Below are 13670 nucleotides of genomic sequence, written 5' to 3' on the forward strand. Positions count from 1 at the left end.
GTCACTTCCCCAACTCAGTAAGTCACCAACTATGTGCTTATCGGGAAAACCCTCGTCCTACTCGCCGAGTCGGCTATTGGACTCGGCGAGTTCATGCCATGCTAAAGCTGAACTGACCTCCTAAGGTCGGATCTGCTCCTGTAAACCGTAGATCTAGCTTCCCAAAGAATTATAATCACGTAAAGCTAATATCTTGGTGCTCATGCAAAGGCTCAAAGGCCTCATTTGAAGATATGACCTCTAAAATGAAATCCAAAGCTCATAACCCCCATTAACACTCATAAGCTCAAGGGAAAAGGGTCTCTGGACCTCTTTGGGTCTAGATCTACAGCACCAACACGAGAGGGGACCAATTACTCCATATAACCATCCTCTAAAGGGACTAAAAAGCCCTAACTCTAAGAATTACACCATAAACTGAAGAAGGGTCGAATGAATACCTCAAAATGAAGTCTCTGAGCCTTGGAATCACTGGATTAGCACCCTCTTCAGCCTCCTCTAGTCTTGGTCCTCTTCTATTTGCAAAAACACTAACAATGATAAAGAAATGACTCCTTTCCTGTCACAAATGCTCTAGCTCACTTAGGGTTTCTCTCTGGGGTCTGTAGCCGCAAATGACGGCCATAAGGCCCCTTAAATTGGCCTTAAACCCGAGGAATTAGGGTTTCATTAAATAGCATGGACTCGCCGAGTCCTTGGGGCGACTCGCCGAGCCCAGCCATCCACCCGGATAATGATTCGTGTCTCTACTCGGCGAGTCTACGCATCAACTCGCCGAGTTCTTCCACAAAACTTGAAATTCAACGAATAAATATAATACCTGAAATTCCGGATGTTACAATTCTCCCCCACTTGAAACAGTCTTCGCCCTTAAAGACTCATCCCTGAAATAGCTCCGGATGCTGCTCACACATCTCCCGCTCTGGCTCCCAAGTCAACTCGGATCCTCTCCGATGTTGCCACTGAACCTGCACCAGAGGCACCTCCTTGTTCCTCAGAACCTTGATCTTCCGATCCACAATCGCAACTAGTATCTCTGCGTAGTTCAGGCTCGCATCCACCTGAATATCCTCTAACGACACTACCGCCGACTCGTAGGCTATACACCTCCTCAACTGTGACACGTGGAATGTATTATGAATCCGCTCCAACTCCGCAGGTAGATCCAACCGATACGCTACCCTGCCCACCCTCGTGATTACTCTGAACGACCCAATATACCGGGGCCCTAGCTTGCCAATCACTCCTTTCCAAGGAGATACCTTCAGGAGAACATAATCATCGACCTGGAACTCAAGCTCGGATCGTCGCCTATCCGCATAACTCTTCTGGCGACTCTGAGCGGTCAACAATCTCTGCCTGACCTGCTGTATCTGCTCTGTCATCTGAAGCATAATCTCCGTGCTACCCATCACTCGCTGCCCCACCTCTCCCCAACAAATGGGAGTCGGACACCTCCTCCCATACAACAGCTCAAAGGGCAGCATTCCAATGCTCGAATGATGGCTGTTGTTGTAGGAAAACTCCACTAAGGGAAAATTCGTGTCCCAACTTCCGCCAAAATCCAACACACATGCTCGGAGCATGTTCTCAAGCGTCTGAATCGTCCGCTTGGTCTGACCGTCAGTCTGTGGGTGGTATGCGGTACTAAAATGCAGCCTCGTACCCAACTCCTCATGGAATTTCTTCCAAAATCTGGAAGTGAAACGTACATCTCGATCTGACACAATTGAGATTGGCACCCCATGTCGCGATACCACCTCTCTCACATATATCTCTGCTAACTTCTCCGCAGAAGAACTCTCACTAATGGCGAGAAAGTGAGCGCTCTTTGTCAAGCGGTCTACTATCACCCAACTCGCATCGACACCCCTCGCCGTTCTCGGCAATTTGGTGATAAAATCCATGGATATCTGCTCCCATTTCCACTCTGGGACTTCCAGTGGCTGCAACTTACCATGCGGTCTCTGATGTTCGGCTTTAACCCTACGACAGGTTAGGCACCTCTCAGCAAATCACGCTACATCTCTCTTCATACAGGGCCACCAATACTCCCTTTTAAGAACCAGAAACATCTTAGTGGCCCTGGGATGGGTTGAGAATCTCGATCTATGCGCCTCCTCCATTAAGATGGTACGCGTTCCTCCAACAAACGGTACCCAAATCCGACCCTGGAAGGTCATAAGCCCTCTGCTATCGGTCACGAACTCTGACACCCGTCCAATAACTCGCTCTCTCTTATGGTTCTCCGGTCTCACTGCCTCAGCCTGAGCCCCTCTGATGGTGTCCAACACCGGAGTCATGACTGTCAATCTCATACAAATATCCCAAATCGGGGCGCTCTCTGCCCAACGACTCAGGGCGTCGGCTACCACATTAGCCTTGCCGGGTGGTACAGGATCTCGCAATCATAATCCTTTACTACATCCAACCATCTCCTCTGATGCATGTTCAGGTTTGGCTGATCCATCAAATACTTCAAACTCTTGTGGTCCGTGTATATCGTACACCGAACCCCATACAGATAATGGCGCCAAATCTTGAGGGCGAACAACACAGCCCCCAACTCTAGATCGTGGGTGGGATACCTTGCCTCATGGGGCTTCAGCCGCCTTGATGCGTATGCGATCACATGCCCCCTCTGCATCAACACCATACCCAACCCAGATATCGATGCGTCACAATACACCACGAAGTCCTCCATTCCCTCTGGAAGAGCCAACACCGGGGCTTCGCATAATCTCTGGCGAAGAGTCTCAAATGAGGCCTGCTGCTCTGGGCCCCAGCTGAAGACCACACCCTTCCGGGTCAACCTGGTGAGAGGAACAACAATCTTAGAGAAATCCCTGATGAACCTCCGATAATAGCCGACCAACCCTAGAAAACTCCTGATCTCAAAAGGAGATTTCAGCACCTCCCAACTCATCACCGCCTCGATCTTGGCCGGATCGACCAAAATTCGCTTTTGGTTAATGAGGTGACTAAGGAACTACACCTCCCGTAACCAAAAATCATACTTGGAGAATTTGGCGTAAAGCCTCTCCGATCTCAGCATACTAAGGATTTCTCGCAAATGCTCCTCATGCTGCTCCCTGGATATCGAATACACCAAAATGTCGTCAATGAACACAATCACTGATCAATCCAGCATCGGTCTGCATACCCTGTTCATGAGATCCATGAACGTTACAGGCGCATTGGTGAGCCCGAATGGCATCAACACGAACTCGTAATGCCCATAACGAGTCCTGAATGCGGTCTTCTGGATATGCTCCTCGTGCACCCTCATCTGATGATATCCAGATCTCAGATCAATCTTGGAAAACCAAGACGCTCCCTGCAGCTGATCGAACAAATCGTCAATCCTTGGCAAAGGATAACGGTTCTTGACCGTTAACTTGTTCAGCTTTCGATAATCTATGCACATTCGGTGCGGACCATCTTTTTTCTTCAGAAAAAGGATTGGTGCTCCCCACGGCGAGCTGCTTGGCCGTATAAACCCCTTCCCCAGCAGCTCCTGAAGCTGTGCGGATAACTCCTGCATCTATGGGGGTGCAAGGCGATAGGGCGCCTTGGCAATAGGTGCTGCCCCTGGAATCAAAACAATGCGAAACTCAACTTGCCTCTCGGGAGGCACACCAGGTAGCTCCTTGGGAAAGATATCTGGGAATTCACCACTATCGGAACCTCCTCAACGGTACTCGGTCTCTCTGCACTAACTCTCGTATGCATCACATACGCTACAAAACCACTACAGCCCTATTGTAGACTCTGCCTCGCTCTAGCAGCCGAACAAAACGCTGAATCGGGATGGGTACCCTCGTTGTACACCGTAAGAACCCCCCCCCCCCACTCGGGTCTCGTATAGTCACCAGCTGCCGCTCGCAATCGATAACTGCTCCAAATGTGCTCAACCAATCCATGCCTACGATGACATAGACGTCCCCCATCGCAATCGGGACCAAATCAATAGGAAACTCTACACCGAAAATCTTGAGTACACATCCTCGAATCACCTCTGTGGCATACACTGCTCTCTCGTCGGCGATGGAGACTCTTAGAGGTCGACTCAAGGCCTCTCGACTAATACTGATGTGCTGACTAAAAGCCAATGATGTAAAAGATCGACTCGCACCTGAGTCAAATAACACCAAAGCAGGTACATAACTCACAAGAAAAATACCTATGCATATCATAATATAAGCACAAAATCTCAAACATTAAAATAAATACATGAAGGAATACATACTAGCCACGACATCGAGCGCTGTGCGAACCTCTTCTGCAGTCAACTAGAAGGCTCTCCCCTGAGCCTTCAGCGTCTCGGTCTTCACCGGCCGACTATCAGAAGCTCTAACAGCAGCAGGGGCAGACCCCTGAGAAGCTCCCTGTGTTGAACCTCACAGTAGCGGACACTCGGCCTTCTGGTGTCCGGTCTGGTTGTACTGAAAACACACTGCAAACCCCTTGGGGCAGTCCTTGGCCATATGCCCCTCCTTGCCACACTTGTAGCAAGATCCAGCTCTACAAACTCCATCATGACCCTTGCCGCACTTTCCACAAGTGCGGCCCTTCTGGCTCCCTGCTCTGGAATCAGCGGGCTTGGCCCGCTTGGCTGTCGGCTGGGACTGTGGCGGTCGCCGATCCCTCCCCTGAGACTCCGCCTCCTCCCTAGCCTGAGTCTCTAGCTCGATCTCCCTCTTCTGGGCATTTTCCTGAAGCTCGGCAAATGTCCGGTACGAGGAGTTCGCCACAAACTCCCGAATATCTCTCCTCAAAATACTCAAATAACGGCTCATACATGCCTACTCAGAAGACATGTTCTCAGGGCAGAACATCGCCCTCTCATGAAACATCCGGGTAATAACCGTAACAGACTCCGTACCCTGATTGAGGGTCAAAAATTCTTGTGCCAACCGATCCCGTTCCATCGAGGGAACGTACTCATATCGAAACATGGTGGTGAACCTCTCCCAGTTCACCACAGCAAGCTCTGCTGGAGAATAGTCTGTTGTCGCAAACTTCCACCAGTCCTTCGCCCCCAGGCAAAGCTGGTTCAGCGCAAACCGAACCCTCAAGTGTTGGATATAGTGTCTAAGTCCATAACTTTATTTGGTATGTACTTGACCTGACCTGGCATGGTCCATTTGGGTTGCATGGAATTGCAATACTTGGATAGACAAAATGAAAGAATAAGGCACTTATGATTATTAATATATTATAAGTTCTAATATATTAAGAATAGTATTATTTAATTAGTCTTGATCAAATATTAATTTAAGTATTAATTTGGTGATCAAGTTGAAACTAATTAAATATATGGGGTTGATTATGACAATCATCTAAACTTTTATAGTGGATTAAATGATCCATGGTTTATGGGTTATGGATATAACTATTTGGAGCTCCATGGATAGTCCATGGGAGTTACAAACCCATGGGTCATGAGAATGGAAGAGTCATGACAATTATGAGTCTTCATGATGAAACCCTAATTGTGACACCACTAGAAAAGGGACCCCATGGCTAGGAAAATCGGGCACTAGAGTATTCTTGTGAGGGCATAGCCGATTTTGAAGTGTAGAAGTATTCTCTCTAGTTATTCCAATTTCGTAGTGTTGTGTGAAGCATTTGAGGCACAACATTTGGGGTGCTAGGCTCACAAAGTCTTGAAGGAATCCAAGCAATAACAAGGTATGTATTTCTACTAGTTTTTATGTTTTATGTAATCCCCATGCCATGCCAGTTAGGAAATAACCTTGAAAAAGAAATTTGCATGTATATAGAGAAAACATAGATTCAAGGTTATTAGGGTTGCATGTACACTTAGGAAGTGTTAGAATGCTCAAAACCCATCAGTGGTATCAGAGCCTAGGATTGTTTTCTGTATACTTGATGCAAACTGCTTGATAATCGAAAAATTTGCTCATTGACGACTGGACTCGCCGAGTTCATGGGGAGGACTCGCCGAGTCCATGAACAAATTCATCCTACTCGTCGAGTAGGATAATGCACTCGATGTGTAGGACCGTGTTGGGCAACTTTTTCGTGTTTTGTTGCTAGAAATGGATTAAAATCATTATCCCAATCTGTTTTGGACTTGTAAAATCTATTTTTCAAAATGATAATGATTATGTTAACCCATTTTTGCATAACTTTTATCAATTTTCAAGTATTGTATATGTTAATATGATTCTTGAAATTGCTTGACATGAATTCGTGTTCTTATGAGTTTTTAGAAGATCATAGGAATTATGTGTAACCTCCATGTGTGTTTAATTCATTATCTTAATGGCAATGATGGTGTCCATAACTTGTCCTCAAGTTATGGATAACCAAAAGTCACTTCTTTAAATTGTAATTAAAGAATAGTGAGTTTCATAAAATGAAGAGACTTTATGAACCATTAAAACTCATAAGTTACAAATTGAAGAGACTTGGAATAGTTTCAATTCTTGCCCTCAAGTTTTGGAATTTGTAAAGTCTTACACTTTAATTCCAAATTATTATTTTTTTTAAAGTTAAAAAAAATTCAAACTTTATGGACTTCATTAAATTAATTAAAGTGTTTAATTAAAAGAGTTAATAATTCCATAAAGACATGGTTTAAGTTTAATTAAATTAAGAGTATAGTTTAATTAATAGATTAAACCACCAAGTATTTTAATAGTTTAAAATACACCCTTATAGTATTATTATAATTTTAATTATATAGATATGTATAAGAATATGTCATTCTTACTGTTAGTAGGCCTCATTCACGAAGCCGGTCTATAAGGGGGGTATAAGGTTGTTGCCTATAAAATGGTGACTTAATGGGTGTCCACTCTCACCCACCGCTTCCTTGATCGGTGGAGGGTCGTTAGCCGAACGGGTAGGATACAACTTTAAATACTCATTAAAAGTATAATGAATTATAAAGTAACTACACATTATAAATTCCCAATCTTAGTTACTTTAGGAAAATGTGAAATTGGTGCTAGCCCATAAAATTACACTTTATACCTTACCAAGTCGTTAGTAGAGCATGTGTGGTTAACCGGCACACTAACATGGACCAGCAAGAGTGGAAAAGGGTAACTCGACTTTATTATAGATCGGTGGAGCGTGTGTGGTTAACCGGCACATCGATTAGGTAATATTGTTGAGGGTACCAAGTCAATTTGTATGGTTATTCACACCTTGTTTGTGATCCTCGGCATCCCAGTCACAAACTTGAGAGGGTACAATTGGGATTCAAACATGCCATTGAAAGTTCAATGTATCTCAAAAGATCTAGGAGTTTCAAAGCCAATTAAAACTTAATTATATTTCATTTTGCATGGTGGAAATTGGTAAATCGTCATTTACCTTCCTTTAACTATTTTATAATTTGGATTACGGCATCCCTCTTCCAGTTATAAATAGGTTATTGGGTCCTAGCCTTAATATTTCATATTGGGTGTTATATTAAGGACTTTAAATCAACTAAATTGAATTTCTCCCATTATAGATGTCTAGTTTAGACAGCTATGGTCTGCCCAGATCTTTAGGAAGAAGCTTCCTAATGAAGATGATATCCCAAATGGCAACCAAGGTGAAAGATCAATCCCTTTGTTGTGCATTAGTGGGACTGGAAATCATACTTCACTTCCTCCACCTCCTCCAATAAATCTCCCTATCCCACAAGTTTCAAGACCTGATAAGTTCTAAGTCACTCAATCCCTATTGGAAAACAAATTATATATGTGCTTAGGTCTTGGAGATTAAGTCACATATTGACAAGCCGGGAGAGTCGGGTGTCGAAGTCTCAAGGTAGCTGGCTGTTGGCTTGGTCACTCCCTGATGACAGATCACGACATGACCCTTAATGATCTTAGCTATTTGCTTGATGATGCTGAATCAGCAATGATTTGGAGCATTGGTAAAGCAAAATTTGATTGGAAGATCAACTTCCCAAACTTCCATGGACATTGACAAAGGTAACATTGGAAGTCTAGAAAACCTTTCTCTTCCCAATTGAAAGGGATTGGCCATAGTCAACTCGGTTGACCAAATGGTAAAGAGAAAGGCCAAGTATGTGATAGTGTTGTGTACCGTTTCCAAAGAGTCCATATGTTTATGTTGCCAAAGGAAGGGCATTAGTTTCGAAGCTACCTAATTTACCTAAAAGTCCATAAGGATAGTAAAGTCAAATGTTTGAATCTACTTCAGGTAAAGTCCATCGTCTAACTCTATTAAGTTTCTATTATGAGATTCTTATTTCATGATATGACTGGGTCACATGTTGATGTTTTAAGAATCAAAGAAAAGTGAAGAAACTAAAGGAAGTGTAGGCTGATTCTAATCGCGAAGAGGGATTTCGATCGCATGGTTCGGTGATCAGAATTTTGAGTTGTTACTTAAGAGTTAGATATATTGCTTAGGAATAGATAACAACAAGTTTTCCATATGGATTGTAAGGATAAGTTTTCCGCAAAGTTTTAAAATAAAAGAAAATGGTTTTGATTTTATCCTTACAATGGCATTTGTGAAAAAGGTTGTTGCTTATATGTTTCCATTGATAAGCAATATGGGTAAATGGATTTTGATTCTTTCATTAGTGGTAGTGTCATAATTTACCAAATAAGGAAAGATTCTCATCACCCAAGTTTCAGTTGGATAGAAACTTGGAATCATGCAAGTTGTATTGTGTGATGAATGAGAATTTTCATCTTTGGTAAATTAAGACTAATTCCTTGTTCACATTCGCATGTGAGTCAAGCGAAGGACTAAGAGATTGGTTACACTTGGTTGTGTGCTGGTCAGGTCCACCACAAAGGTTGATAAGATTATTCATTATGATTTACTAAAGTTTAGTAAATATGGTTATGCTTACGAGTGCAAGTGTAATTCTGAAACATTGGAAAAGTTTCAATGTATGGCAGAATGACTAAGAAGAATCAAATAAGGCATAAAGATAAAAGTTTGTCCAATTTGAAGAGACGGGAGAGTGCTTGTGTATGTTGTTTTATGATTATCTTAGTGATTATGGAACCATATCACAATTGATCCTCTAAGGACACCTTAGTTCATTTATTTGGCTAAGGAGAGGAATCATGGGTTGTTGAAATGGTTAAATCAAAGGATAAATCATACATCAAAATCAAATCTTAGACTCATACTCCAAGATTGAGCCATTGAGTGACAAAATCTTTAGAAAGTTTATAATACTAATCAAATATAGAGTAAGATGTGTCCTACTCTTGTACATTTGAGATTGGTTAGTTGTGATGTTTTGGATAAAACAAAGACCAATTAAGTCCAATCATGAGAAGTGTTTAACTTGATAAGAATCCGCACTAACTATTGAGTATTTGTTTTGTAAAGGAACGGTTCTTGACAAAGAGAATCATATATGTTAAGAGGTCAGTGGGAGTCTTAAAAAGATCTTAAGATAGGTTCAAGAACTAATCAGGAGATGTGTTAATCACTAGCCCACGACTTGAGGTTTGTAACCTATCGTGTTGACGTATTCTGTGCTCATCCCAGTTAAGGTTGGCTTTGCATTGGAGTTCTGAGAGTTCTCGACTGTTTGCATAACAACCTGAAAGTAATGGTAGGCCCTTGTGCTGCCGGGTGGCAAGAAATTAAGATTGCACAATTTCAGTCCATATGAATTTGGAAGTGTCACTAACCTAGTCCTGTGATTATGGTTTTGACAAAATTCACATGGAAAAGAACACATACACCATAAATCTAAGTGTCATAAGGTTTCTCTTCGATTCATGAAAATGATGGTGAGGAAACGCTTCCACTAAGAAGATTTTAAGTAGATAGCGGTTGTGATATTTGCATTCTCATATAGTTAGTGGAGCGTGTGTGGTGAACCGGCACACTAACTATTGAGAATTACAAAAGGTATAGACAAACATTTGAGCTATCTAAGGAAATGTGTATGTTTTTGATAAAGTCATATCAAAGCAATCTAGTATCAGAAATATGAACTTTGGTAAGAAAGTCAATAAAGTATTGATTTCTAGAAGTCCAGTTGATTTCTGAGTACATGTCAAAGCTAGCGGGAGCATAAAGTGTTATGCTGGTAATCATTATGCTAGTGGGAGCCTGATGATTATGTTAAGTATTGCAAGTTAGCAATGTTAATTATAGAAAAAAAAGTTTCAATTTGCTTTGAAAAGTTGTTTGCTATAATTAAGGGAGAGGATTTTATACTTCATTCCAATTCTACCAGCTTAGATTGAGTTTTATCAACTTTAGTCAAGGATATATATGAATGTTATATTAAATTGTTCAACATAAGGAATTTCTATATATGTTGCGTTCTCAAAATTCGATTATGATTACGTCATACCTCTTCATAGTTCGAATTATGAGAACATGGCAAATAAAAATTTTATAGCATGAATTGTGTCCCATATGCTTTGGATATAGGATCGATTGCATGTACTATAATATTCATCCATTCTAAATTTTCCTAATGCTTAGGGCATTAAGAAGGGAAACGGGATTAGAACTGGATATGACTAAAATGATTAAGCAAATTGTCGAGGACAATCTGAGGTCTACCAAATATTGGTTGCTCATGGACAATTAGAAGTTTAGAGTAAGGACCATATTGACATATTTTGAAAAGAGGCAACTCTTGTTCAGAAGTGATTGTCAAAATGGTAATATGGAATTGTCTCCATAGGTGGAAGTTATTCTTTGAATCTATGTAATATTAAAGAACTTAATGCTAAGAAGGATGTTCAAAGGAATGTACTTTGAATTTGAGACTTCATTTCCATGGAATTGTTTTCCATTGGAATACTTTGTAATGTCTGTTGCCAAGTCTTTGTGACTTCTGTGCATAGTCATTACAAGGGGATCATTGCATATAAGTTTAGAATCTAACAGATTACTGTAAATGGCAAGAGTTTGGTATTCTTGATTTACAACAAGGATTGGAATTATGAAATGAGCATGATTGGAATATTGTCAATTGATATATTTCACAAAGAGAGGACCATATGTAAACATAGTATGCATACTTGGAGTATGGCATAACTGTTGTTTGGAAAAACATAGTGTGCATGCTTGGAGCATGGCATGACAATTGTTTTAATTCAAGCATAAAGTTGATCAATCAAAACATAAATAATGAGTAATCAATATGGTGCTTAAATAAAAGGTGTTTTATTTACACTCAAAGTGTTGGGGCCATATAGGATTAGTATTATTCTTTTGTTTCACTTTGCATGTTTTGACTTCCAAAATAATTATGTTATGGTATATATCATATTATTCAAAACATCTACAGTCAGTCATATGTTGGAAGTAGATATGAATCAAGACTGTCATGAATTTGGCTTGTATGATTTGTCTAAAGTGCTTTAGACAATGCAATGGTTGCTACAACATTCATGAGTACTCATAAGGGTTGAGTATTGGATTCAACCCACGCTCACTTGCATTACTTCATGTAATTTATCTCGAGTGATCATGAGGCAGTAATATCATATAAATCTTCAAACCTAGAGATATGAGTTGTTGGCTATGAGTTGGTTATTCATTGATTATACGAAAACACATTGGTAACTCGATGTTATAAAACGTGCCTTTGTGAATAGTTCAACAAGTAGTTAGTACAAGCATATTAGTCGAAGTTTATCTGTTCCTTCTAGAAATAGAAGCGATATCTGGGCCCCTCGATGACTTGGTTTTGACCTATGTACCGGGCCCGGTCAAAAACTAATTGATGTGTTCAATTTAGTTCAATGTCGAAAGAAATCGGAGATCGAGAAACAAATGCTAGATAATAAGTAAGACTATGCTCCATGTGTTTGTCCGGCTGATATCATGAGAGCAGAGGATTATATGATCACTTATCTTAAATGGCATATCATCATCATCTCAGTTCCGAGAGACTTTGAAAGAGCTACGATTGCAAGTCGGATTTTGAAGTCATATTTGCAAATATAGTTATTAGACTTATCCAAGTGGGAGACTGTTGGATATAGTGTCTAAGTCCATAACTTTATTTGGTATGTACTTGACCCGACCTGGCATGGTCCATTTGGGTTGCATGGCATTGCAAGACTTGGATAGACAAAATGAGAGAATAAGGCACTTATGATTATTAATATATTATAAGTTCTAATATATCAATAATAGTATTATTTAATTAGTCTTGATCAAATATTAATTTAAGTATTAATTTGGTGATCAAGTTGAAACTAATTAAATATATGGGGTTGATTATGACAATCATCTAAACTTTTATAGTGGATTAAATGATCCATGGTTTATGGGTTATGGATATAACTATTTGGAGCTCCATGGATAGTCCATGGGAGTTACAAACCCATGGGTCATGAGAATGGAAGAGTCATGACAATTATGAGTATTCATGATGAAACCCTAATTGTGACACCACTATAAAAGGGACCCCATGGCTAGGAAAATCAGGCACTAGAGTATTCTTGTGAGGGCATAGCCAATTTTGAAGTGTAGAAGTATTCTCTCTAGTTATTCCAAGTTTGTAGTGTTGTGTGAAGCATTTGAGGCACAACATTTGGGGTGCTAGGCTCACAAAGTCTTGAAGGAATCCAAGCAACAACAAGGTATGTATTTCTACTAGTTTTTATGTTTTATGTAATCCCCATGAAATGCTAGTTAGGAAATAACCTTGAAAAAGAAATTTGCATGTATATAGAGAAAACAAAGATTCAAGGTTATTAGGGTTGCATGTACACTTAGGAAGTGTTAGAATGCTCAAAACCCATCATCAAGTGCTCCGGGCACGAGCATGTATAGAAACACCCCTCAATGTCAGATACCCATCTCATCGATGCAATCGGTTCCTGTGTCCCATCAAACTCTGGTGGCTTCGTGTTGCTGAACTCCCTGAACAACAACTAGTCACCCCCTTGCGACATAGCAGCGGCGACGGCTGCGGTGGCCGCTGCAACAGCAGCCTCAGAAAGATCGGTGAAAAGTCTTATTCAGCGTGGTCTTAATAGACCCGAACATCTCTAGTATCTCTGCCCTGATGGCCGCAGCCACCTCCTCATGGATGATCCGACGGATCTCCTCATCACTAGTCTCGCTGCTCTCTAGTGCATGACGTGTCCTCACCATGATCTACCTCTAAAATACAACATACGATATATTAGAAACTCACTCGAGCATACTCGCACTCGATAACTCATCCCTCCATGATCCCTAGCATCCCGAAGATTCTTACTTGAACCGTACACCGCCCCGGTGTTTTCAGTAGTACGGGCCAATACTACCGTCCACATCGGTCTGCATACCCTGTTCATGAGATCCATGCACATTGCAGGCGCATTGGTGAGCCCGAATGGCATCACCACGAACTCGTAATGCCCATAACGAGTCCTGAATGCGGCCTTCTGGATATGCTCCTTGTGCACCCTCATTTGATGATATCCAGATCTCAGATCAATCTTGGATAACCAAGATGCTCCCTGCAGCTGATCGAACAAATCGTCAATCCTTGGCAAAGGATAACGGCTCTTGACCGTTAACTTGTTCAGCTCTCGATAATCTATGCACATTCGGTGTGAACCATCCTTTTTCTTCACAAAAAGGATTGGTGCTCCCCACGACGAGCTGCTTGGCCGTATAAACCCCTTCCCCAACAGCTCATGAAGCTGTGAGGATAACTCCTACATCTCTGGAGGTGCAAG

This window comes from Lactuca sativa, chromosome 2 (genome assembly GCF_002870075.4).
Source record: "Lactuca sativa cultivar Salinas chromosome 2, Lsat_Salinas_v11, whole genome shotgun sequence".
Taxonomy (NCBI): domain Eukaryota; kingdom Viridiplantae; phylum Streptophyta; class Magnoliopsida; order Asterales; family Asteraceae; genus Lactuca; species Lactuca sativa.